A 25,356-nucleotide genomic window follows, 5' to 3' on the forward strand; every position below is an offset into this window, starting at 1 on the left:
CTCAGAGTCTCAGATTATATCCACGATGGGATGCTTGGTTCCTCCCTCTGGGTGGAGCATCTCACAATGGGGTAATGAGTCATGAGGCCAAGTGTTGATTAGGCTCATTAACAGAAGATAGTCCAGAGGGAGTTATCTCTGAGTCATGCAGCAGGACAATGATGGGCCATTAACAGAAAGATAGTCTGGAGGGAGGAGGCAAGGAAACACTGCCCCACCTGATTTCAACAGCCGATGGGGATGGTAATAGAATACACTGCAACCCAGGACAAGTTTACCATGGTTTTCTCAGTTCTTCAGTGTGCTGTACAAATCTGACTTCAACATGATTGATGATGTGTGGTGCTGCCTACTGAAACGTTACACATTACTCATGAGGCTGAGCAGGGTCTGGAAAAGTATGAATTGTCCTATCAGACTCTTGAGGAAGGTAAAGGTAAGCCTAATCTCCTTGCTGAACATGCAACCTCAAATTAACAGATGGCCTTCTTATCTTTTAGGTGGATTTTACAAACATTATTCTTTTACTTTAAATGTTATTCTTTTACTTTATTGTGGTTTTCTTAGTAACCTGTAGAGAACATCATTGATGTTCTCTACAATACCATGAATATCATGATATTGTAGAGAACATCATTGCAAAGGAGAGGAGAGAGAGACACTGCCTAGAATTAATATCAGGAAGGTACCCCAAAATCTCAGGCAGATAAAATTATATGGTCTGTGACTTCTTAAAAACCTGTATCCTTTCTAAAATCTGTTTCTACCTATAGCAGAGATTTAACTCTTGTTATCTCTTGCTTACTGATTTTTCTCCTATATCCTATGCACACATTGCGCAGCATTTGACTAAGAACAACATATTTTTGTATAAGGAGGCAGTTAGATATTCAAGAACTGAGTACAGGTTGAGCATTGACTTCTTCAGCCTGATAAGCATGGGTGGGTCATCTTAGTGTAAATGTCTTGGAAAGTCATTCTTTTTTTCTGTAGAAACCTATAGTACTTCAGAGTAGAAGGAACACCTAGAGGTCATGTAGTCCATTCTAAAGACCAGGTCTAAGCCAACAAGGTCGTAGGCTGATTTGGCTTTAAATTCGTCATTTGTAATAGTTACTGTATTAGTAATAGTTACAGCATTTGCAGTTTTCATGTCTTTTGCTGGTCAGTAAACTTGTGCTGATCTTTGGTATAAGTTATACTTTTAAACTTGTGAAAGTGTCTGAGATATCTGATGTACATCAATACATACACATTTCTCACATTTTCTCCTGCCATATTTCCATGAAACCATGTTTATCATGATAGCACATTATCATTTTTAAAAATAACAATGGGAACAGTCCTACTGATATACCAAAATTCATAAAGGAGATTTCCACCTGTGAGGAAACTTTTACAATAGTACTGTTTTATAGGATATATGTTTAGATAAACTTATAGCTTATTTATTCAGAACTATGGTAATTTTCATATTTAGATCAAGTGGGATATATTTTACTAAAGGAATAAAGGTTTTAATCCATTTAATGCACCAATAAAAATTTTATCCTCAATTCTGCTGAGATGATAAGGGACACTTACAGACTTCTGATCTAGAATAAATATTAAGAGATGTGAAGAGTTTAAAATATGATAATTTGTGGAGAAAGAAAATAATCAGGATTCTAACAGTAGTAGATCAAGAAGTTAGAGGTTGTATGTCTAAAGCACAAATTTGACTTGAAAACTGAAATGAAAATGCTTTAGAATGAAACATATAACAAATGCAGTAAGAACATGCAAATCAAATTCACAGGAGGTAGTCCAAAGTTCTCTCCCCTTCAATAGTCACAGGGGTTCCCTCTTTTGTGTAATTTACATCATGCTATTTTATGAGAGTTTAATTCTTGTTTTGTCAGCTTCAAGAGTTTCAAACAGCGAAATACCACTGTCAGCTCTCAATTATTCTCTCAAATTTACCATAGACTTCTTTGTGATTTTGAGGAGACAGGACTCAGGTGATAATAAATCTTATAAATACTATGATGGTAATTTGATTGGAAAGACACTGCCATGAAATGTGTTATTTCTCTCATTTTCCTCTGTCTTATTTCAACTTGGCTCGGTCATTTGGTTACTCCAAAAAGTATCACTAGGCTGTTGTAAATTTTTCTGCATAGCTTTTGAAAAAAACCATTGAAGTTTACAGTAGCTCATGAATTGCACTAGATTATTCTGTTTGGCCCATAACTAAGATAACTGGTGTTTACACAAGGGTGCCTGAAAGTCCTAAGAGGTGACATTCACATAAAAAAAATGTTTTATTTTTATTTTCTGTAAATCTGAATAAAGCATTGGGGTATAGGGATTATCATCAGTGAGAATTGAGATGATTGGTACAAACACTGCATTTCTTTTTCTGCTGATAAAGTCAGCCTAGCCTTTCTCTTTTACTACTTCGCTTAAAACGAGAAACCCTTGCAATTGATGTTTTGTTCAACATAGGATTTGGACTGGCTTAATGTGAATTTTATTATGAAATATCTTTTATGAAAGAATAGAAAGATTTTTGTAAAATGGTCACTTTTTTTTAAGTTTTATTTATGGACTATCATTCCAGTTATGAAAACCAGCAAGTTCCTTTGTATATTCTGAGGGCACAATTACTACCACAAATGGGAAGACATGAGTGTGTGTCAAGCATGTTGCACACCTACATCTTATGTGCTTCTCTCCTTAATATATAATACAATATTAAGTACCAGGGAAAGTATGACTTAATTCAGGAAAAAAAACAGCCCCTGAAAAAGTAATGTGAATAGGACCCATGTACATTTAACAACAAACTTTTAACCTCAGTAACATCAATAATGAAATCCCACTGCCTGCAAAAGAAGGTATAGACAGAGCCTTTGTCTCTTAGCTTGATTCATCTTCTACAAACACTGGAGTTTTTCAACTGTTAATATTAAACAGAATTAGGCTTGCTAAGTATTTGCTTGCTTATGGAGATCAATACTTCAATCTGAATTTTCATTAGCTTTTTCTGATTCTACTGGTGTCAATATGGAAAATACAAAAGGAACAGAAGAATTAAAAATGCAACCATCAGAGTCAGTTGTTACAAAATTAGTTGTTAGTTGTCAGAAAGTTAAATCTCTGTTAATTGTATTAAAATATATATTTTTTGTCTGTGGGGGACAGTAATTTTTATGGCTAAAGTCATATAAAAGGAGTTTGTATCTGTCTTCAGATCCTTATATTATTAACCAGATAGATAGACAAGTACTGCTTTGCAAGTAAACATCTTTTGATGTAAATGCCAAATTTACACAGTCATGTAATATAACTCCTACAGGCATAAAATTATGACATATTTCTAACATAGTTGAAAATAGGCATGGTTCTGTTGAAAAATCTAAAGATATCAATACATAAATTTATCAGATAATTCGGATCTGCAATTTTCAGGGGTTGTATACCTGGAAAACCTTCTTTGAAGAAAAAAATTTAACATTAAAGGCAAGATGGAAGGGTGGTTTACACTCAGCATCGATTAATAATCAAACTCATGCTGTTCCCTTCTTAAAACTCACAGGGATAAAAGAAGCAGGTACAATACAGATAAATGGGTATTAGACAATTAAAAAAATAACAGTAGAGTTAATTACTGTAGAGTCAAAGGTGATATTGCTGTTATTGATGCCTGAGGTAGCCACCTAAAACACAGAGACTAGACAAGAATAAGATAATAAAAGAAGGTATTTATTTGAAGGACCTTCAAAGGTACACCCTGGGCAGGCCAAAGGCTCAACCCAAGATGGACCCTGGCTCACAGGTTCTTCACACTTTTATAAGTTTGGTCCATTTGCATATCAGGGTTAATTCTACAATTATAACCTCAGTTCATGATGTAATTACCTCAAGTTTGCCCCCCTTCAGAGGCTTTTTGCACATTTTGGGGCCTGGTGTCCTTGATATGGAAACCTAGAGAGGCTTTGTTATGTCTAACCAGCATGAGAGAACAACAGCTAACAGGCCACAAAAAACTTCAGAGTTACACACTAGGCAGTACAGGATTTGAAAAATATAGAAGTTAAAACCTAAGACATCATTATTTGTACTACAGTTGTATCGATTCTTTTCTAAGTCAGTTAATAGGTCTTAGCATACTGTATATAGAATAGCATAAACTATATCTTCTTTCTCTTCTCAAGTGAAAGAATTTTGTATTTTAGAAGACAAACTTCAGGGAAAGTTTATCCTTAATTGTGTCTTCATAATTTATATATTAGCAAACAGATTAGTTTTTGCTTCATTCAAAAATCACTGCTCTGATAGGGTTCCAAACATGAGACACTTTTGCAGTAGGCTGTAATGGATTGGGCTGTACCAGACACTTTTCTGAATGTGCTTTAATAATCTCACCATGTGTGCTGATCTCTTTATTCACTCAGTCCTGCAAACTACTTCTTAACAATAACTGAATGGCTAAAAGAATCAAAGGGAAATCATCATATGCTGCTCATGGCTTTGATTCTCACTGTGTTGTGCTTTTATTTCATATGATTTGCTCTTGGGTGCCCTCAGAGCTGCATTCCTTGTGGTTTAATAATGAGTCTCCATGGTATACAGATATGTATGAGGAAAGTATTTCATATTTTGTAAGATATATGTATAATTCAGTGTAGGTTGCTTTGATTTCCAAAATACATTAAACAAGGTTTTCCCTTCAAAGTGTCTCTGGGAAACCAGCAGATAAAAAGGAACAATTTCACACGAATTCAAACAAACAAACAAAAACCCCAAACCCGTAAAAATAAATAAAACTGAAAGGAAAGCAAAGAGTAAAAATTTCTTCTTCATTCTCAGTGGAAGAAAGTCAGTAGTACATTGTGTGACACTTGTGCTGTTTAACATATGTGTAAATGGATGAAGAGTAAGGTGACAAAGTTATCAAGTCCTAAGGTTTCTGAAAGATGACTGAATTTGGAATGACTAGGCTATAATTATGCTGTAGGACTCCTTGCAACAGGATGAATGGGTGCTCAACGTTTTTCCAGGCACCACAGAGTAATTGGATCTGCTCATGCCAGGAAAATCAAATCAGGCTATGGAATACAAATCTCTGAGTCAGGAAGTCTCTGAGCTGCAAACTATAGGAGTCTGGAATCTGGGGTAGTAACTTTACATTTCCTTTTTCCCAGACAAGGTCTACTACCCATCATTTGAAACAAAGCACAAGGTGTGATGGATCTTTGGTTTGACTCAGCCAGAGACTCTTGTATATTTTTATGGATGTCAAAGAGATGGGGATATCAGACGACCAGGTTTTTAGATAGTTTTTGTTGCATTTTTCATAATGCTTATAAATGAATTTGAGAGTTTCTGTACATCAGAAGTCAAAATATCCTCCTAAAAATAAAAAGGCAAAGGCTACTCTTTTCACATTTAATTTTTACATTGTACTACACAGCTATAGTCCTTTGATATTGAAAGGGAGCTAAAAGTAACAGGGAGAGAGAAGGTGTTTTGTCAGATTTCACATATTTCTTATTTGTTTTATCTCTTAGGGTGTTGAGTTTCTTCTAAGGATTATAAAAGTATCCAAGAATGGCTTAATTTCTGTAAGTCCAGATATCTTATATTCAGAAATAATTTTCTCTGTCCCTTACACATAATTTCTTCATTTTCAGCAAAGCAGAAACCTGTTACCTTTAAAGCCTTGTCAATTATGTCTACTCCATAACAAATATATTGCTTTCTCAAAAAAAAAATAAAAAGCCACAAAAACCCAAAAACAAACAAAACAAAGTTTTCTGGAGTTTTTGTGGGGCTTGTGGGGTTTTTTTTGTGCGACACCTTGAATTGATTCCCTTAGCTGATATCAAAATTGCTGTTTATTGCATTGCACTGAGGTTTTAGTGCCGTGTGCAATACAGATACAAGTTCTCTAGAAAGATGGGGAATTTGTTTCGGGAAAATAATGAAACAGCAATAAATAATATAATGAAACAAGCCTATCATCAATAACCTAATCTGAATTATTGAAATAGGGTTATAAAGATTCTTTATCATCCCCATGAGAATTCTCCTGGAATTTTTATAGCTGAGGTTCATTATCAACAGAAGTTTTTGAAGTTTCTTTATTTTTCTCAGACATGCTGCTCTTTAAGAATGCAGAAGTGTAATTTGTCACACAAAATTGAAACTTTTTAAAGGAAGAAATTGTTCAAACTGTGAAACTTTTTTCAGTAGCACAAGAGAGAGAAACAAGTTATACCTATTTTGATTTACCCATTTTTTATGTCATCCAGCAGGTTTGACATGCAATTAACTCCAGAAGAAGAAATTTGCTTCCACAGTAAGAATTTGTTTTATCTTTGCTCACAGAAATTGCTCAGTTTTGTTCTGCTGACTTCCTGTATCTTTCTAGAACTTGAAGAATGATACTTAAATATGAATGCTAAAATACTATTTTTCTCTAAGCAGGCAGCACTGAGCTGCAACCATTCAGATGGTGGGTTTGGGTTCTCGTGTGTGTGGGGTGGGTGGGTATGGGGGGCTTTTATTATTGCTAGGGCAGTTTTGTTATTTTTGTGGGGAGGTTTTTTTCTGTGGTTATTTTTATTTGGTTTTGTTTTGATTTCTGTGACTCTAATATCTGATACTAACAAAAACCAGATGACACAATTTTAGTACTTATGAATTTCCCATGTTGCTTCTTCCTATGGTCTCATGACGAGCTAATCTACAGGCTAAAGAGGTTCCATACTGTTGCTGCAATATAGTTTGGAGGCACCAAAAGTTAGCTTTTTTTTAAACCAAATGGTGGTCTTCAGCCATCCATAAAGTCAAGGAAGCAAATGCATCTACTATTTCTGACTGTTTGGCAAAAGAAACCAGGTTTATCGCAAAAACAAGGTGTGAAGAAATACAATGTTTTCTGAAAAAGAATGATATGTGACATTTTATAAACTGACTTCTGGTGGTAAAAAGGATGAAAATAGCTACCATGATAATCAATGAAATGTGTTCATAAGCATTGCTTTTTTCTTGCATTAATTCTACTACATTGAATTAAATAATCTGTGAATAACTAAAAAATCAAAAAGATTTGTTTTGCATATGTTGTAGACAGATTTCTAATTTTAAGATCTAAAAGCATGTTTGCATTTTACTTTAAAATTATTACTTCCACTTGAGCTAGCTTCAGCTAGGGTACCCAGCCTTACTGAGCTTGATGTCTGACTTTTTTGAGTTTTTGAGTTTAAATCTGTAAGCAGGATCTGAGGTGGCTTAATGTTTCTTTGACTGCTTCTCAGCTTTCTTGACTGCAAAACTTATGCTTTTGTTATTTCTGAGCACTGCTAACATGGAGCCAAGGCCTTTTCTGCTTTTCATACTGCCATGTGGACAAGGGAGTTGGAGGTGCATGGGAGACTGGGAGGAGACACAGCTGGGACAGGTGACCCCAACTGACCAAAGGGATATTCCAGACCAGATGGCATCATGTTCAGTATGTAAAGTGGGGGGAAGAAGGAGGAAGGGAGGAACATTTCAAATGATCATGTTTGTCTTCCCAAGTCACCATCACACATGATGGGGCCCTGCTGTCCCGGGGATGGCTGAATACCTGCCTGTCCATGGGAAGCAGTGAGTTAAATCCTTGTTTTGCTTGGCTTGTGCATGGCTCTTGCTTTCTCTATAAACCTGCCTTTATCTCAACCCACGACTTCTCTTTTACTCTTCCAAGTCTCTCCCTGATCCCACAGGTGTGGAGTGAGTGAGTGTCTGCGTGGGGCTTGGCTGCTGGCTGGGGTTAAACCACGATACCTGATGATCCAGCTCTGTTGGGTACTGATCTGCACACCCCTGCACGCAGCCCTTCTGCCATCACACAGGCAGTCTGTGAAGGCAGGTGATGAGAAAGGACAGGGCTAAGTACGACACTGCAAGGTTAAGCTCATCTTTCAAGCCTTTACAGTATGTTAAACCTTCCCCATATGCATGCAGTGTTGGGCTCCCAGCAATGCTGAAAATTACTATTACTTTAGAGTGACAAATGAAAGCATTTTTGTGAGTACTAAAACATGGGAAAAAAAGCTGGTGCCAGAATATAAGTGGCAGATGGCACTGACATAAAAAGGCATGTCTTCCTTCTGATGTCACTGTCATGTGATCCTAGGAATGAAGTATATTGTTAATGAAATTCTTTAAATGAAATTTAAATCTATCCCTCTATAAAATATCAATGCTTATGTATTTCTCTATTTCTGTATTTAGTATTTTCTCATCTTGTAGATTTGAGTTGTGCCTCCTTTAGTTTATACATTTTACTATGAATGATAAGCACCCATGTTTATCAAATTTTGTTTGAAGAATAAGTGTGAGAAGAGTTGTTTCCAGCATTTCTGTAAAAACTGACAATAGGAATTACTAAAGATTTGCTGTTACAGAAAGATCTTATTCTGTCTTACTCATTTTGACTTTGTTTTTCTTCAGCCGCAATTCAAAGAACATTTGCCTTCCATGTTTAAAAGCTGCAGGTTCAGTTTTGTCAAAATTAAATTACAATTGCACTCCTTGAAAAACACCCATCTTTTAATTGGATTTGTTCCAGTATTATTCTTCAATTTATTTTAAAAGAAACAAAGGGGACAGAATAATTTTTTGTCAGTTGAAACAATATGACCTTTTAGAGGATCCTGGCTATTTCCAGGCAAGGCAGATACTAGCAAAACGGTGATAACCGTGTGTAAATTTTTTTTGTGGGTAGATTACCAGTAATTTCTTCATAACATTTTGGCTGTTTCTGGATCAGCAGTAAGGCTTTTAAAATATGAACATTAATGACTTTGTCTAGTCATTAATTTAGGTTTGTACCTTTTTTGCCAGCACACTGTAGGGAGTTATTCTAGATTCTTTCAATGTATTTACACTGCAGAGGAGTCGAACCAATGCCACTGATGCTGCATTATGGGATATTTCACTAAGTCCTCAATATTGCTTCTTTGGGCTGTGAGTCTATTGGCTATACATAGGATTGACTGAAATTAGGGATGGATTTACAGGTAAATCTCCAAAAACCTTTGACAAAGGAAGTTTTCCCCCTTGTTTTCCCATGGTTACACTTCTTGGTAATTTTTCATGGAACATGAAGGCTTTGTTGCGTTAACTTGCTTTGGTACAGCAGACCATAGAGGGCAGGAGCAGTGGAGACTGACCATTCTGCACAGGCTGTGCTTTCAGAAACAGAAACACATAGTAAGGGAAATCCTGAAAATTATCTCTACCTGGGATTGGAGACAATGTCAATAAGAAACATAAGAAAGCTTGTGCTTGCTTGATGCAACTTATCTAATTCAGTCACTGGCTACCCAAAGGCTTTGTTGAGTGTGGCATGAAAATGGTGAGCAATTACAAATGCTACGATTCCTAACTAAATTATGGGAAATATTCATACATTTTCAACAGTTGCTTTTAGCTTTGATCGAATGCTGATCAACCCCATTCTCCATTGGTTAAATGATTCAATTTTACAAAATTGTACTAGTGAAAAGTTCCTCTGTAATATGAGTCATACAAAATTCTTCCTTCTCTCCATTAATTTTCTTAGGATTTTTTTTGGCCAAGCAAGTGAAACACACATTTTTAGTTAATTGTAGGTAAAGCCTTTCTTTTCCCTCTTTCATTAAGTTCCTAAACCATTTCTATTCTTCTCTCCATCTGACGTTTATACATTTTATTTGCTTTCTTTCTTTAAGTGTTCTGTTTACATATTTTTTCTTTTTCTTGTATTCCTTTCTGTGACCGTTTAGCTTTCTATTTAATTTGCTGTTGTCTTCTGGTTTGTGTCATTCAAGATACATGTCTAACCATCTTCAGCCTTACAACATACCAAAAAAAAAAAAAGGAAAAGTTACTAATTTATTTAATTAAAGGATATTAGCATACTTTTTAGCCAGATGCACATAAATATGCATAATTTTTTGTATTGGTCATGGATTTGATTCTCCAATTGCCTCTTCACTATCCAGTTTCTTTTTCTGGTATCTTTTCATGTCAGTTTTAATATTAACTTTTAAATTTATCTTTTTAGTAATGAAAGAAGAGTGTTTTGACTATAATAAAAACAGTTACTGAAACACAATCCAAATATGTAGAGATTTACTGTACTAAAAATTGAGGACCTCGATCTCAGAATGAAAGCACCTTAAAATATTTTCAAAAAAAATATAGATAAAATCAAGTTTAAACCCAACTTGTTACAAACAAGAACATTGTTTTTTTAGTTCAGGGGACTTGTCAAAGAGAAGGAGACTATAATCATAAAAGTTCCTAGTAGTTCTGAAATGGTTAATGAAGATGTTGTGCAAATTGTTCCTAGGGTTACGTTTGTGTTGACAGGAATACACTTGTGAGAAGCACTTTGCTGGGATATTTGTAGAAAAATAAAGTTCCTGTGGATTAGAAATTTACTACAACTTAATTAAAATCAAGAGAAGTAAAGTTACCTTCAGCCTTTCCAGAACGTTGATGTGAGATAGATCAGTCTACTAATCTGCTCATTCACCTTTGTGTGTGTTGCAAGGACTGCTAGTAATATTTTTGGAAAACTGACACTTTTTTAAGTGCACCAGCCAAATGAACCTACTGCTCTTGTCAAAACAATCAAGCAAACCTATCATCCATCCTCTAGATACCTTGGAAGACCTGAAATTGAAATTGGTTTTAGAAGGGAAACAACTCCAGTAAAAGAGAGGAAAAGGCTTCATTCTCAGCTGAAATCTTAAACACTATCTTGTCATCACAAAAACATCAGATCAGCCTGAGACACCATAACAGACCTTTCCCACACGCAAAACTGCATCAATGCTTAGCATTTCTTATCTGCGATATTTTGAATGTGGTATAAATTTCAAAAAACATCTTTCCATCTGTCTTTACAAATAAAATGTGTTGACAGGAAAAAACTGCTTGTAAATTTCTTGAGTTTTTGAGAAACCATTAAAACAAGTAGATAAAATGAAGTTTACCTGTGTATTGAAGACTTTTAAAGCCTGATCTCTATTTCACTATTGCTTCTTATGTTCTTTAGTCCGTGTAACTTTTTTCTAATTGAATAGGTCTTAACCTTGCAAAAAGTTATGCCATTAAAAATGTATGGCTAGTATATTTGAAATATATCATGTCATGATATGATGTTCATATCATATCATGTTCTGTGTTCCTAACATAATTTATGTGCATTTTTGTAGACCGTGTAATACATCCTGAGCATCACCTTTTGGCTTGTACTTATGGCAGAAGTTTTAACTGCTGACACAAGAATGGGACTGGTCTTAATGTGCCTTTTTCTAATTCAGTTAAAGTATTTCAAGGATGCAGAATGGTAATTAACTTCATGATAATGTAGTTTTGTCTAAGGAACACTAATTTTATTGTAATTATACTTTATAATTCTAATAACAGTTATGATTCCATTATGACTGTTGTTAAGGAACTTCACTACTAGACTGAGAGATAAATTGGGGAAAATTACAATTTTAAACAATTTAAACTTCCATAATACTCCTTATACTCAATTTTTACCGTCTGTGTTGCCAGACTAGGCTAAATGTGGATTAAAAATATTGTTGGGGTTTATGGTTTGCTGATGTAACAGCCGAAGCATAGAGGGAGAGTAGGACAGGACAGAGCAGTACTGAAAGACAGTCTTAACACAAGACTAAAATCTGACTTTAACTGGTGGCATTTATCAACCTTTTTATCTCATGACTTTAAAGGGAAAGCATTTAGCAGCTTTGCACTGATTGATTAAATGGCTTCTTGCCACAAATCAATAAATGAAGCAGTTTAATTGTCTTTAGTTTAATCTTCAGGTCTTGAATCATATTTGAATTTCTGTGTCTGTTTTTCTGCATTGGAAAGTTTTTCAGAATTCCCTAGTCAGTGCATGCTATAGACTTTAACAATATTCAGAGTTTTTAAATTTTCTTTCATTAGAAGATCTGTCACCTCACATCAGCAGTGGCCATCAGAAGCAGATCCTCTGTGTGCTTCCATTCTGCTGCCTGACGTTAAATTTCTGGTTATGCTCCCTCAAACCCAGAAATCCTTCAATGTAAAAGTTACATGCCTGAAATGTTCATAAGAAAATACCAGCCTCTTTGTTTTCAAGTAACTTGGCAGATTGACTATGACTGTATGAAGGATTCCTGGGCTGCTGATTAAGCAAGTGTGAACAATCTTAGACATGAGGACAGGTGTTCTGGCTGCAGAGAGGGAGTAATATAGCTGAATATAAGTGATTATTTTAATGTTTCATTTTATGGCCCAAGGACTGGACATTTTCCTGCTGATCTAGTCAGAATCTGTCTTAAAAAAACTGAAACAGGAATAAACAGGTTATGAAAATAATACCTCATGCAAAAGATACTAAGATTCAGCAGCAAACTTCAGTTTCAATGATTAGTGTATCCTTCCACATTCCATGGCTTCTTACTATGCCATAAAATGTGACATAAAGGAGAAAGAAAAAAATTGCTAAAAAATTATTATTTTAATCTGAAATTAAGGAGAATTTAGTGGATCCTGAGACAGGAGAGAGACGCCATATCAGGTTTCATATTTTGATATTTACTTATTTTGAGCAAGTCTTATTATTCTGAAAACAGGGATTTTTAATGAGAATATACCATCACTATCATGATATTTTTTTAATTTAAAAGGTCGAGATGTTATGTGCTGCTACCACACTGCTGTGACCAGGAATTTGGAAAGAAATTAATTTTAAAAGATTCTATAAGTATCAACTCTTGATAATTGAAATATTTTGGTCTTTACCTTTCTCAAGTGATATCTTAGTTCTGAAAATGTAAAGCAAAATGGTGATGCAGATGGTATGGAACACTATAATATAGGTGATGAAGATAGGTGTTTTCATTCTAGATTCTTGCATGCTGATATTTTTAGTTACTAAAAATCAAAACTAGGAAAGTAATGACAAAATTTATGATGATTAAGATGTGATAACTGGACTTTGAAAATGTGTTTCAATATAAGGTAAGGCAAAATCTTATCCAAGGCAAATGTCTAAGGTAATAAAATCTAAGAATTAAATTTAACAAGTAAGTGAAAAATATAATATAAAAAAAAATAGCTCTTCTCATATTTACATTCTCTGTCTGTTTTTATGTTTGTCTCATTATCAGTGTTCAATGCAATGTTTAATACTAAGACAGAATCTATAATTAATAAATTTTTAAACAATTATTTGCATACCATTTGCTGACCAGATTTTTAATGTAAATGCTGGACTATTCATGACCTCAAAATTTACTGTCTTTGGTTGATGTCCTGTGACAACAATAGTGACAACATCCAGTAAGTAAGTCCAACTCTTAAAAAGCAAACTGTCCTCAGGAATATGTAATATACACGAGCCTTCCAAAAATGGATCTAAAAATCTTGCAAAGCTGCTGCAAAGATCTGCAATATTCTGGAACAGAAGTAGCAGGTGGAATGTCTAACTCCAAAATAAGAATCTTTTCGAATGCAAGAATTGTTATTTAACATATCCCATACTAATATTACTTATTGTCACAGTGTATATATAGTAAAAAGAGGGTGAACTAAATTTTGAGTAAGTGAATTTAATTTCAAAATATATCATTTTTTTGGTCACGTGCCTTGTTAAAAAGGCTTGTTTTGAGCACTTAGGTTACTTTCAGCAATATTGCAAAACCCAAAAAGCCTCTAGGTAAAAAAAAAAAAAATGTATTTTTGCCAACAGAGAAAGTGTCTAAAGTTTCTCTGCTAAAGTAAATATCCTGATTTGAACTTTTGCTGTTTATTTCCTTTTAACATCTTCAAACCAGCCACCTAGTTGAATTTCTTCAAGCATTTACTAGATAAAGAAGGTTATTTATCACTTACCTGAGTTAATAATTATTGTTTTTTTCAGCTGTCATGATTATATTGTGTATAAGATGGAATGAGCAATTTGTCCTCTGCTGGCAGGTTAGAGGGAGTATAATATATGCAGAACTACAGATGAGTTTTATCCCATGTCAGCATCCCATATTTTGAAACTGTGACCTAGGCTAAATTCTCAAGGTTTTAATACTGTGCAGTTATCTAGTATGCATTCATAGATGTGTGCATGTATGTATTTATTCATTTACTTTGGGATAACTCCCATTTGTGTTTTTCTCCTAAGTAAAATTAATCAAACGGGGTTTGAGTTATAAGTCATTACTCTGAATATGAAGCTACTCTGTAAACAAATTGATTGGCATAATAAATACTGCACACAGATTGCAATGGTCACAATGACTTGCGGTCCATGTTCTATGGAAGAGACAGGACGAAGGAAAATAGTTCTACAGCTCAAGTAGGAGCTGAAAGTCAGTGGAAAGTATCAAGCATGTAGTACTTTAACTTTTGTAGCTCAAAGAGGTAAGAGAAGAAGATTTTTTGGTGAAGCATGTGGTTTTCTTCAAACTGTAGCAGCTGAAGGAAGCTCCATGACTCATGTGAAGGAGTTATAGAAGTGAACACTGTGCTATGTTCCGAGGCAGTCCTCACCCCCTGCAATCCTCTTCTGCAGCCAGAAGAGCTGAGAGATATTGTCAAGTATTTCCATATTTCTGTATTTTCCCTTTACTTTACAAGGGAATCACTGTTTTCAACAGTCAACCAACAAATGAGGTCAGGCTGAGGGGGCAGTAACCTCAGATAGGTTATTAGGTTCTTGATTTCTGTGAATTTCTCAGAGGTTTCCATGATGTCATTCACTATTTGCACTTGTGCATAGGATTATTTATCTACAGTGTAGTATTTTAGTTTAGACCACATATACTTTCCAGAATGTTTAACCTATCTTTTATTAAAAGTCTGCATAAGATTTTGCCTGTTTAGCTTGGTGTTTCTATCTCCATTTGCAATTCTGTCATCCTTAATTTAAATCCTAAATGTCTTTAGTCGTGGTATATCTGTTCATGCCCTGTGTACAATATTAGTTTCTTGAAAGTTCTTCTGAAACACTAAAAGACAAGTTTGAAAGGCTTCCTTATGGTATAAAGTTAAATATAGCAAACAAACTCAAATGCAAGAATGAAAGCACTTCTATGGCTTAATTGTCTCATTAAAGTTTGCTATGAGCTGTGAAATTCTGACTTTCTGCAAATGTCTTTGAAGATACTATTTTAATTAATCATGCAGCAGCTTTTAATAGAATGAATTTATTAAGGGAATATTTGGCAAAGCAATAGATTTCATACTATGTAAAAATTCAATTTGCCTTAGTCAGCTACAACCATCAGTGTTGAGAGCACTTCATCTATCCCACAGATACTTGAAAAAAGGAAAACACGGATCTTTCAAATACCTTAGAATCTCAGTTTGAGAACTTAATGTGAAACTTCCATCTGGAAATTGCAAGGCCAGATGGTTGTATAAATCCCAGCAGAAAATATACATCTGTCACTTTTTTTTATAACTGGTTCTATTTGAAGAAGGATTTATTTAATCAGCTTGGCACATCATTTAGCGTGTCAATCATACATTCTGTAGCTCTCAGCTCTCTTTGTACCACGTCCTCTTTCATTTGTAGAATGCAGTGGAGGTAGTCATTTCTCTAACCAGATGCAGGATGACTGCTGATTTAAATTGTTTTATGCAGAAGCATGATGAAGGAATCCAGATGAATATAACTGAGTAAAATATTTTGGTAAAGATTCTTGCCATCAAGTGTACTTAGCTTGTAAATTTACCTGTCATACCTCTGCTCTCCATCATGAAAAGACACTCTCTAGAAAAAGCTTTAACAGGGTAATGGAAATAAGCATATTGACTTAATGGAAATGTGCTTTAGAGTACTATACTACTTCAATAATCCAAAGGAACAAAAATTACTTCTGAATCCACAGTCTATCAAAATTTAAACTCATGGAGACATCTGCTTGGACTGTCTTCCTAAGGATCCTGTAAGCCACTACTTTAGAATAGGATGTCAATATCTGTACTAGTGAGGAGTAGCACAAGGCTTGTGAACCTTAATGTGGAGCTCCTTATGTATGTGACAAGTGACCGAACATAAAGCCTGTCTTTATTCAGGTTTACATTTACATCAGGTAAACTCTCACATCCATCCATACATCACGTTGAGTTTTACACACTTACTGGAATTTTACTGCTGTCTTTTAAAAATTGTGTTTGGTCATGATATTACTGCCCACTCTACCTAGCAATTTTCTTCTGATGTATTTCATTGATGCAGATTTAATCTGAAGAGCAGAGAAACATGAATCAATTACTTTCTCCTCTTTGCTTTTCACTGCAACACACAATCATCTAATCTGGTCCCTGTCTGAGAAAGCATAGGTAGGTGACATAACACTCTACAAGAGATGTACACTTCGGAGCTGCTTCCTTTTCAGCATTTGAGTCTGGATCAGCATATTTGAAGCTAATCTCCCAGTTGAATCTTATTACTTTGTCTTGGTTCACATCAGGGAACAAACTTGTGAGGCAGAACCCGTATTTTGTTTCAATGAAAAAAACCAAAAATGCCAGCCAGGAATGCACAAAATAACTCCAAATCCAGAATGGTTGATTGGACAAGAGTAGAGCTTACTTAAACTAATTTCTTCCTCCTTGAAATTTATATAAAAATAATTTTCTCTTCAATACAAACTATTTTCATTTACATGTTTGCTCCTACTACTGGGACACATGGTTTTCTAGTCTAGATATAAATTTACCTTTGTCTTGGAAAACTATTTTTACAGTAATTCTTCCTGGAGAGGGCAAATATTTATTGAGCTAATAGAAAAAAATTGTCATTGCTAGAAATTTTTCGGAAAAGTCTACTGGTTTTTTTTTCTTCTTTTACTTGTCTAAACTAAATATAATTTTGGAGATGTCAGTGCAGTAGTAGAAGAAAAGAGTGAATTTTCTCTCAGGATCGAAATCTGTCATGTTTATTTGTATTGGATGGCTAAAACTTCCCAAAGAATACTGGCAGAGCTTCCCAGTGGCCTGATTTTTAGAAGAGGATGCTCACTAGGAACTAACAGTACACAATGGAAGCAAATTATGTAATATGTCTGTGAGTTGCCAAGTTTATTCTCACAAATAGGCTCAAATTGAAAAAAAAATTTCATTTATTATTGCAAATATTTTAATGAGATTCTCCTGTCAGGAGACAGAAATAGCTAACTTTAAATTATTCAGTACAATTACAGCTCTTCCATTTAATAGCATACAGAGTTGCCCTTTTAATGATAGAAGACTTAACCTGCAAACCAAGCCAAAGCTTTCAAATTATCTCAGTTCTTGTTTCATTTGTTCTAATCTAATGAAAATGAAAAAAATCGGTTCCAAATACATTGTACTAATGTCAGCAAACAGAATGAGCAAGCAATTAGAAAATTAAATTAAATCTATAATTTTCAGGAAATTAGTTAAAATTCAGAATACAGGTACTGGCAGTCCTCTGCCATGTGATGTCTATGACTCTGAATGTCACAGTACACATTTTGAGTCTCTTAGATGAGTCAGCCCTGAGCAGTTCTCTGTGCTGTAATTGCCTGGTGGTTTATACTTATTTCTCTTGACTTAAAGCACTGAATCTTAATGTAATTTTGGAAAAGTATTTAACACTTCTCCCACTGTTGATTCCTTCAAATTCTAGCTACAATCTTAAGAGATGCAGTTCCTGTCACTCTTCATTGTCTCACCAGACTGCCATAACCTATCAGTTTAATTCCAGTGGAAGAAATCTCTTAACACACCTGACAGCAATATTTTCAACATGAAGTACCCTCATTTTAGGGACCATGTCACCCAGAGAGATAGAGTGCCTTGTCACGTCACATAGCATCAATTTTTGTAATAGAAGATGTATATGGATAAAGTAATACAGGTCTATGGATAAAGTAAAAAAATTACTTATTAATTTTGCAGTAGTGAAGAAAATTTAAAAAAATAATATGCTTTGTAAGATGTTCTTGCACAACTGTCTGAAGATTCACTGATAAATGTTTCTATTATACTGTAAGCAAATATTAAATGAAGAAAAGTCTAAATAGTTACATATCTGTTCTTAATCAACGTCATGGACAAAGGCTGAATGTCATGATTATATTCATGCATCTATTATTAGGCACTCCAACTTTTATGAACACTGCTGATCTTACAAGATCTTCTTGTGACAAGAAGCACTGTTGTCATTTCCAGATCTCTTTGAACTGCAACAGCTTGTGAATACTGACCCTGGTCTCCTGCTTGTCATTCTGAACAACTGTGGCCAACTTAAACTCATCAGCCATGTCACTTAGATCATTGAAGTATATTCTGAAGTTAGCAAGTCAGTCCTAATAGCAAGTCTTGTGTTGGTTCATACATTCATTCTATTTGTGAATTTTCATGCTGGACAGCATCGGTTTAAACAGAGCGTATTGTTTAACTATCTTTTCTATCTAATATGTAACTTATATGAGTGTTGATTTAATCAAGTATTCCTCCACAGTAGTCAAGGTTATTTGCTACTGGAAGTATAAATATGTGTTAAAAATGATTATTTTTTGGCCTTATCCAGAAATGGCATTAATCCACCCCAGTTGTTTAAAGACAATAAACTCAGTGGTCTCCCTGAATTAAAACAGCTGTGGTTCCTGCTCATGCTAAAGTAAAGCAAGCTCAGACTAATGCATCGATTCCCAAGAGCAAGAGAATGAAAGGGTGATGTGGGTATGTTATGCAAAACAGCTTGTATCAGTGAAGCAAGACGTAGAATCACTGTTGTTCAAGCACATTTTCTTTTTCAGTAGCAGTCAAATGTAAATCAAGATAAAAATCTGCAAGGCTGTCCCTTTCCAACAAATGAAAGAAACACTAATGCAACTGTTCTCGGAGCTGGCCTGAAATGAGAACTGAACCTCAGTCTCTAATTACAATCTCCTTTTTTGGGCAGGTAACCTGAGATGTTTCTTTTCAGGTATGTTATTGACTGTGACTCTAATCTGACATTCATAATCTTGATCATCAAAGGCAGTAGCAGGGTTAGCTAGGGTTAACAGCTTTCATGGTACGTGTTGCAGCAAAAAGGCATTCTGTGCTTCACATTTGCAAAGCATTGCTTCTATCATATCAGGTCTCTAATTTATGTGGTCTGTACTGACATCTTCCTCACTAAATGATGGTCAGAAGTAGATTGCAAAGCACAGAGCAAAGTACTCCTGACACAGGGGCGCCTGTGGTCCCACCTTTCAAAATGTCTTCAAACTGTTTTGTGCTGTGGAAAGATCATTTCTGGTAGCCATATAGGAATGTGTAAAATCAAAAAACAGAAAAGGCTAAAGGCAAACAAGAGAAAGTAAATTCAGATAACTGATTTGTGGGATTCCAGAATATTCCCAACATGTGGCATGCAATAATGGCTTCATCCTTAACATGCTGGGTTCACAGTTAATCTGCTCTTGGGTTGTTGATGCATTCCCAATTCAGGCATTTTGTCTTCAGACAAATAATCTGTCACCTGTATGTATAATTTTTTAATAGCTATAATTCTTTGCATAACCTAGAATTCAAGTATCCATTCAAGTACTCTGTAGCATAAATGTCAGCTGCCAGTTCTACAGTAGTGGCACACAGAAACTTAAACTGATCACATTTGTATGAGCAACCCTTTGGCTGTTTCTAGTGCAAAGTAGTTTTGGAAAACACATTTTCTTAACATACCTATTAGACCAGTTTTAAAAGCCAGTCAGAAGTGAAGTAGTTGGAATTTAAATGCAATTCCTGTCTCTCAGATAATTGAAAAAAACCCCTATGTCTGCGAGCTTAAAGGACTTATTTTGAATTTATTTTTGATTTGATAGTCTTTATTCATCAAGGTTATTATGATTCCATTTCTGAATAATAAAGGTTATCTCAGAGTCCATTGTTTAATATCTGAAGTTAGAACTGTTTTTCCACATGTGTGTAGCTTTATTTATGTACCAGATAATCTACCAAGTCAGTCAATCTCAAAATTTCTTTTTTCCAGTTCTTCATAATAAGCATTTACTTTTATTACTGTTCCCTCATTTTTCATAAATTTATCTAAATTGTTTAAGAATATATTGAACAATAGGGGCCTTAACACAGAGAACTGTCAAAGACCCTCATCTAAAAGAAAGACAATTTTCCTCCTGTCTTTGACTTACCTCCTAATTACATACTTATCCCAGGATCTTCCCTTCTGCCCAGTGTCTTAGTAATTTCCCAAGTAAGCTCTGAAGGATTTGGAACACCTTGGAAAAATCATTTGAAGCTTCAAGTAGACAAGATTTATCTGATAAATGTTTTCTTAACATAAGACACCTGACAAACGGATACAAAATAAAAGTCTCTTTCTTGTTAATGGAGTAGTCTGTGTTCTAGGAAATTCATCCGTGGACTATGATATGTTGGGAATGCTAGAATATTTCTGATTATTTTTGCCAGTAATTCAGATTATATTGTAACAATTCTATGACCATGTAATTATTAAAAAGGAATGAGGTTTTAATTTGACAAAGGAGTTTGCAAAAAAAGGAAAATGCAAAAAAACCCCAGACATTAGAATTTATTTATAAAATGAAGACAAGCACAGAAAATGCTTGAAGAAGATTAAGGCAGGGTATAGGGGGAAGAAAGTTTCATTTAAGACTTACGTTGAAAGTTATATATGGGAACTTTCTTCAGGCCCTATGTTTTTCTCTGGCTATGTCAAGTGAGGTGCAACAAGATAAATTAATACTACCACATGATTTCTGCTGAAAAGTTAACTGGGCCTGTTTCAGCTTAGCTGGTTGGATTTGTTTTAATTTTTTTCCTTTACTTTGCTTTATTCAATAGACACTGTTTCTGGTGCTTGCTTTGCTTTAGTCATGAGGCATTTTTTTGTTTCCAGTTAAAGGCAATACTATTATTTTCTTGAAATATAGAAAATCTCTTAGCTATGTGTTGCATAGAATGTGACATTTGCTTTGTCAAGGCAAGGTCTGTCAGCATTCAACAAAGCAGAAAAAACTTGTCAAGAAAGGATCCTGCTACTAAAACCTCAACAATATATTAACATCATCTCTAATGTAATAGAATTGCATGACATTCCTTTGAAGTTCCAAAGAGTTTTCATCTCATGCAAAAACAACATAAATGGATGAATATTGTTTTGAATTTTCTCCATTTTTAGCTTAATTTTCTCTGTAAAATGTTTAATTTTCCCATGAAACTTGTCATTCAGATGCAATTTCCCTTTTCCCAGTATTTATTTTTTATTTCACATTAAAAAAAAATCAACATAAAATGCATCTGAGGGAAAAAGTAGTTGCTGAGTGCTGTTCAAGAATTTTCAGTTTAGTGTGGAAGTGAAGGAGCAGGTTTGTCTTTTTACATGAAACCAGACTTTTCAACTGGATCCATCATTTTTCGGAAAATTACAATTTCCAATTGCATGATTTTCTTCTAGAAGAGTCTACAAATACTCTTAAAGTACTATCTGGTTCTTTCCAAATTTTATTTGAACTACACCTTTTTGCTTGCTGCTGCTGCTACCTCCAAGTGAAAGATCAGTCTAAACAATTACATTTTAGAGAATTGTATTTTTGGAAAAGATGTTTATAAAGTGTGTTGAAAACATTATTTTCCTTACTTTTTAATGGTCAGTTTTTATGTACAGTAAGCATAAAATGATTCCAATAAAAACTTACTGAAATAAAATTTTATAGGACGTGATACCTAGTCTACTGAACTTAGGAAAAATTTCAAGTACATTCTAGTGCTTATGTTTTACTGCACAATTTATCTTTTAGAAGAACTAGAAATGAGAGTACTTACCTGAAATTGTGCAATAATACGTAGTATGTGTTTAATTAGAAATAAAAGGGCAACTTCATTTGAAAACCTTCCTCCTTGGCTCATTGATGGAGATTTTGCATTTTTACAGCTCTGTCTGTAGACAATAATTGTTTGTACTTTGCAATTCTCTGGAGATTCCTGTTTTAATGTTTTTAAATACCTTTCCTGTGTTTTAATTATTTTTTATGACAATGGAGCACAGATGGTCCTTTAGAAAGTGTTTGGTTCAGAGCATTTTAGAAGAAGATGATTATTACTATACTTTTTTCCTGTGGCTATCCCTATCATATTGTCACTTTCTCCTGAGCTAATTCACATGCAAGCTTAATTATTTTTGCTTATTTGAGTGAGTGAGTGATGTTGGGAAAAAAGTTGCATTTCCAAATTCTGACAAAGCTGATATTAATTTGGGTGTCATATTTTGTGTAATATCAAAGCAGAGGTGATTAAATAAACCTTAATCTTAATAAAAAGAGCATCAGAATCAGAAATTGTGTCAAGAGCCTGTGAAAAGTGAAATAAGCTCTTCAAGCATATCCGTGAAACTGAATCTGAAAGAGAGTATGAATGAGGTAAATGGATTTAAGGTCTTTGATCTTTGTTCCAGCTTTTTTCTCACAGACATTTCTGGGTGCAGGTTACTGAGGTGAGTAAATTGAAACCTCTCCTGAGAGGAGAGTACTGTGCATGCACAGGTTAACAGCACATAACAAAATGAATTACGCAAGGTTGAAATTCTTTAGTTGTATATGAAGAAAATACATCAGGGCAATCCCAAGCACAAGCACAAACTGCAAGGAATACGGATTGAGATTAGCCCCGTGGAGAAAATCTTGTGCATGTTTAGAGAGGAAAAGCTCAATATGTGTCGGCAATGTGTGCTTGTTGTCCAGAAGGCCACCACCACAGTGGGCTGCATGACAAGAAGTGTGACCAGCAGGTCAAGGGAAGTGATTCTTCCCCTCTACTCTGCCCTAGTGAGACCCCACCTGGAGTGCTCTGTGCCACCCTGGGGTACCCTACGTACGAAAGATGTGGACCTGTTGCAATGAATCCGTAAAGAGGCACTAAATTGATACAGGACTGGAGCACCTCTATATGAAGACAGGCTGAGAGAGTTGAGATTGTTCAGCCTAGAGAAGGCTCAATGGAGACCTTAGAGAAGCCTTCCCATATCTAAAGGGGTTGGCAAGAAAGCTGGATGGGGACTTTTAGTGACAGGACAAGGGGGAATGGCTTTAATCTGAAGGAGGTAGGTTTAGATTAGATATTAGGAAGAAATGCTTTACTGTGTGCATGTCACATCCTTGGAAGTGTCCAAGACCAGGCTGGATGGGTCTCCAAGTAACCTGGTCTAGTGGAAGGAGTCCCTGCCCATGGCAGGGGGCTTAGAATTAGATGACCTTTAAGGTGCTTTCTTACCCTAATGATTCCATGATTCTGTGATCTATTGCAACAGTGGTTAGGACCACAGCAATTACAAATCTTTTCAGTTATGAATCAGATGGAGTTTGCACAAAATAGGTTTTCACATAGAATTTTTTATTATTGTTGCAGCTAAAACTCATATTATTTTGAATGCGTACAGTGAAATTACCCGTGAGCAAAATATGAAATAATATTCCTAACAAAATCTCTTTTTTTATGCCTGGAAATGAACATCATGGTTTTAATGTGGGTGAATACTTTAATCTTTTTTCTTTTAACTTGCAGTTGATAAGCCATTGGCAGAGAATAGACTAGTGGTATAGTCTGCATGCATTGTGCCATGAATGCTCTCTAAACACCATAAAGAGCTTAATGCATTCTCTTTGGTAGTTAAACCACACATTAGGAATTGGCTTTTATGGGGCTGGTAATGCAATGCTTGAGAATTAGGTGAACAGAACTGAATCGTAAATTCCTTGAATGACAACATGCATTCCTGAATCAAAAGCCAGGTCTTTCCTCTCAATTTTCACAGTGCTGTTTCTCCCAGTGAAGATCCAAATGGAATATGTTTCTGCAATATTCAGTGAATTTAAAGTCTGACGGTTATTGTGAGAAGTATTTCTGATATTTTCTTAGAGGAAGAGATATGCCAAAAGAATTAGCCCTCTGTAGCAGGAAGACAGGTGCACAAGCCATGTAACTGCCACTTTACTTTGGACATGGAGAGCAAAATTTAGAAAGTGTTTGTAAATGATTTATTCATTTAGGGTACATTCCCTGTCGTCATCATAATAATCATTTTCCCGTCATCTTTGAATGACTAAGGACAATGTCTTCTCTCAGCTACCATTTTCCCCTTCTCATTTTTGCAACAGTCAGTGTCAATACTGGATCTAATCTGTCAGTCTTTGAGAAACATCCCTACTTTGATATGAAAGATCATCAATCAGACAAAATAAATAGGACGGTACTATGTGGCTGTTGCCTGTATTTTGAAAGTGCCACATGATGCCTAGATGGATAGATAGACAGAGAGTAACAAGAGACATTTAAGACACTTCAGCTCTTGAAGGAACATCTTATATCACTGTGCTGCTGGCCCTATGTATAAGGGAAATTTGAAAAAGAATATGCTATTATGTGAATTAGTAATGATAAAATTTATAGATGTCTTCATACGAGCCTGATCTCTTCCAACAGCCCATTGTTGTCAGAAAATAGCCTACTGGAATTCCCAGAATTTCAAAGAATAATGAAGTCAACAATGAGTAGAGATAATCAGCTATTCCTTGCTAACAGTCTGGGGAACTGTTCCTTCCTCAGACTTTCTTTGACAAATTTTCACTTTTTTTTTTACTTCTTTCTAAACAGAGAAGGATTCAGTAGTAAGAATTTTCCACATTTGTTCATACAGTTGTTTGCAATGATATATTTAAATTTATGAGGTTTCTGTCTAGTATTTTAAGAGTTCTTTAGAGCACCCACTCAGGCTTTCATAGTCAGTTGAGCTCTTCACTTTGTGCTTTGTTTAAATTTCTTAGACTGCTATAGTTACTACTTAACACAAAGCAAATTATCATAGCTTCAAAACCTCTCTTGTTTTCCTGAATTGTGTCATAGTATTATGGACATTGTAACACCATGTTCTATCAAGAAATAAACTGAAAATAATAGGTTTAATAACAGGAAGTAGACTCAAACAGCATCAATAAAGTAAAAATATTTGGTTTCACATTTCTGGTACCACACTTTTGCACTTGACCTACTGGATTAACCATCATCCTCTGGAACAATAACTTAGACTGAAAGAGAATAGGTTTAGCTTAGACATTAGAAAGAAATTCTTTACTTTGAGGTTGGTGAGACTCTGGAACAGGTTGCCCAGAGTTGTGGATGCCTCATGCCCAGAAGTGTTCAAGGCCAGGTTGGATGGGGCTTTGAGCAACCTGGTCCAGCGGAAGGTGTACCTGTTCATGGCAGGAAGCTGTAACTACATGATCTTTAAAGTCCCTTTCAATACAAACCGTCCTATGAGATAGACTAGTGGCTTTA

The 25,356-nt window shown here is 35.1% G+C and overlaps 1 long non-coding RNA gene across 1 annotated transcript; it reads right to left on the minus strand.

Annotated features, from left to right (window-relative positions):
* Window positions 1–3,836: 3,836 nt before the first annotated feature.
* LOC121665172 lies at window positions 3,837–25,356 on the minus strand. Its single transcript, XR_006016259.1, has 3 exons — window positions 25,346–25,356; window positions 9,492–9,497; window positions 3,837–3,918 (listed from the first exon to the last, which is right to left on the minus strand). It is a non-coding gene; the product is annotated as an uncharacterized LOC121665172 (long non-coding RNA).

This window comes from Corvus kubaryi, unplaced genomic scaffold (assembly GCF_017639235.1).
Source record: "Corvus kubaryi isolate FWS band 111438036 unplaced genomic scaffold, C.kubaryi_AGA036_p1.0 37312, whole genome shotgun sequence".
NCBI classification, from domain to species: Eukaryota; Metazoa; Chordata; class Aves; order Passeriformes; family Corvidae; genus Corvus; species Corvus kubaryi.